The sequence below is a fragment of the Poecilia reticulata genome, chromosome 8 (genome assembly GCF_904066995.2).
Source record: "Poecilia reticulata chromosome 8, P_reticulata-male-v2, whole genome shotgun sequence".
NCBI lineage: Eukaryota > Metazoa > Chordata > Actinopteri > Cyprinodontiformes > Poeciliidae > Poecilia > Poecilia reticulata.
The window spans coordinates 24,806,129-24,809,379 of NC_088837.1; the positions used below are offsets into that span (position 1 = coordinate 24,806,129).

The window sequence follows — 3,251 nt, forward strand, 5'->3', positions numbered from 1 at the left end:
GAGTTTGTGAGCCAGCAGTTCGCACTGATCTGATGCGGATGCATTCGATCTATTAGTCCTAAAAATGATTTTTATCATTTATAATTACTTACAGATGAATCTGCACTGCAAAAACATAAAATCTTGCCAAGTATTTTTTGTCTAGTTTCCGGCGCAAATATCTTCATCCACTTGGAACAAAACAAAACCAAATTACAAGAAGCTTTTTACTAAGATGTAGGAGTTTATTTTAAGTCAACAATTCCTTAATATTGATGAAAAAGCACCAGAATATTTTACCTGTAACATGGGAAAATCATCAATGGGTCATACAAAATACCTTCATTGCATTTTTTGCAGAAGCTCATTTTTAACAAGACTGTAGCAAGTGGCTTCTGGTTGTAAAGTCAACAACAAAACATGTTTCTTTTCCAGCAGCCATTGTACAGCGGTAAAACCAGCTGACCAAATGTGCTGGAACTCTGCTGAAGTTGCTAAGTGACGGGCTAGGCTTAGCTGGGGTTGCTAGGTGACGGCGCAGAATGACTCAACAAACGGCTCGTTTTCTAGACACCAAAGAGCCATAATTTTTTAATTGGATAATTTTTTTAAGCGCTTCGGCTGTTTTCAGAACCAGTTGAGACCCGAATGGAAAAACAAAACATTCAAAATGTGAATTTTGTTAGGTTCTGGGTGGAGGTCAGGTTTGTTTTTCTCCTCTAGATGGAGTCCTGGAGATGGCTGCATGGGGGAACAGATCTTTTACATCACCGACACACCGGTCGGCAATTACACCCTTACCGGCAGCTTAAGAGAGGCGGTTACCAACACTTCGACGCCAGTTTGTTGACTATTATGGTATTCTCGTGGCCCTCTAGCCCTCATTGAAGCTGTGTATTCCTTGTTGCGCTCATCTAGCAATCCGATCCTTTTGGATCTCTGCTTTTTTGCAGAAACTCCCCGAGAGTCCGGATCTGGACATCCACTCCTCTTCGTCCCTCGTGACGCTGGCGGACGATACCCGTCAGATGCCCGACTCCCTTCTCCAAGGCTGACCGCTGAATCCTTCCCTCTCTCTCAAGTTGACTACTGCCCGCTCTGAAGTTCGCCAAGCCCTGGCCGACCTGTCCGTTCCCCGAAGATTTAACGAACTGGACCCCAGAATCTCTGTTTCCCTCCCAGGCGTCACTAGACCACTACCACCGTAAGTTCTCGCTTTTGTTATCTGGAGCAACGCTGATTTCCCACCAGCCTTATACTCACCATCTTCCCTGTTCTTGTTCTTAGTGTGCTGTTGCTGCCGCTGCCCGCCGCTCGAACCAGTCCTTTTTTCCACCTCACAATAAACCTGTTAAACTTTTCTGTTTCTCCTGCCTGTGTTCTTGCATGTGGGTTAACAGTATCACACCCGACATGACAAATTTTTAATTTTGCATAAAACGTCCCCTTTAAGATTCATCTGTGGGTGGATTCTGTTTTTGAGCAGAGTGTTTGTGATCAGAGCAACAAAAACTGTTGACATGAATGTAAACTAAAATATTTTATGTTATATTACGGCTGCATTAAATCAAAGCTACAGCGTACGGAGAGAGTGAGACTTCTCCTCCTCCCTCCATGAGTCTGTTATCGTAAATCTCATCGATTGATCCCTGACTGCCTCATTTTCACGTCATGACGGCAGCCGCAGCCTGAATCGGAGAGAACGTCGTTCCCACAGCCTGTTTGCTCTTCGCCCGGCAGGAATGTCCACAGCTGATAAAACCCCAGACTTCATCCAAACACGTCTCCTCTGCTGGTATTGTTTGTCTTCACTGAGGAAGAAGAGGAGGAGGAGGATGAGGGTGGAGGTAATGGCGTTAGTCAGGGTGGTCTGCTGCACACAAAATTAGTTTCTCACCAAAGATGCTCCATCAATCAAACGTTTATGATCATCTGGCTCGGTTGTGATTTCCAGATGGATGTTTCTCACTTTTTTTATTACTTTTCCAGCCCGCAGTGACGCAGGGCGGCGTGGTTTCATCCACTTACTGACTGAAGAAACGAGGGAATTCATGTCTAGGCGTGGCTTTGGTGGAGATCGTTACCCTCTGATGATGTAATGAGGCTCATGTTTTGTTCTGTGGATGTGGAGAAAGTGTGGGACAGTTTCCTCCTCAGCAGTTTGTGGAGAGACGTTACTGTGATCTTTGTACAACCAAAGCTGAGCGATCACAATCCCTGCACAGTGACTGGTGCAGAATGTTGGTGATGTTACTGGAAATCAGCCTGTCACCACAATAAAATGTCCCAGAAGTTACGGCGATGAACTAAAATACTGTTGTTTGTGACCATTTCCACAAATAGTAATGGCATAAATAATGCAAGAACACTTTTACTTATTTTCTGAATTATTTACTATAATAATTACAGCAACTTTTTCAACAGCAAAAAGACCCACAACCTGAATATGCTATAAACAATATTGTCATATCTTTCCCAGTAGTAGACTTCTGCTTTTGCTGTTTCTCTATATTATTTTCATCATTATTTTCCTCCAGCGTTTATTGTCTTACTCTCAGTTCTTATGGGAGGCGAAGGCTGTTTCATAAAGTTCAGTTGGGAACCAGAACTGCAACATTTCTTCCATTTTCAGCTTCTGCGGTTCTCTTTCACACTACAATGTATGAAACCATCCAAACTAATTGAGAAACCTGTTCCCCTCCTCCCCTGTGAGGGCGCTGCAGGGAGAACCACAGGAGGAAATGACACGAAAGCCTTCAAAGAAGAAATGAGCGCAACTTCCTCCTTCACGAAATGTAAACAAAAACAGAGTAGCGTCGATTTTAGCGGTGGGAGGATTTCTCTTTTGTCTGTGGTCTCCTGCTAGCGCTAAGCTAGCATGTTTGTTTTGGTTGTATTTACCCAGAATGCCCTGCGGTGTAGTCCTCTTCCTGCTTTTGGGGCCGTTTCTACTCTGCTCTGCTTGGATTTTAGGCGTTTTTTTTGGCCCACATCAGAGTTACGCATTCACGCCTCCACAAACGAACCGGGTTTTCTAGACAAACGAGAAAGAGTTTGATGAAAGCGGACTAAACATAGCTGGTGTGAATGCAAGAAACTGGGACATGAGATGAAACTGATTCTGTGAAAGTGTTTGTCTAGAACAGTGGTTTCCAAACTGTTTCTCCTGCGCCCCCCAGTGGTTTTCAAACATTTTCAGGGCCCCCCCTATGGATTACAAATGGCTGGTTTGAACGACTTATGCGAGTGGGAGGGGGTGGGGGGGAATCGAC

General features: G+C 44.4%; 1 long non-coding RNA gene across 2 annotated transcripts; it reads left to right on the forward strand.

Annotated features, from left to right (window-relative positions):
- The first annotated feature begins 670 nt into the window (after positions 1-670).
- LOC145552642 (uncharacterized) lies at positions 671-3,251 on the forward strand. Of its 2 annotated transcripts, XR_014088767.1 has the most exons (4): positions 671-837; positions 933-1,183; positions 1,267-1,826; positions 1,969-3,251. It is a non-coding gene; the product is annotated as an uncharacterized LOC145552642 (long non-coding RNA). The 2 variants fall into 2 exon arrangements; XR_014088766.1 differs by having other exon boundaries at positions 671-1,183.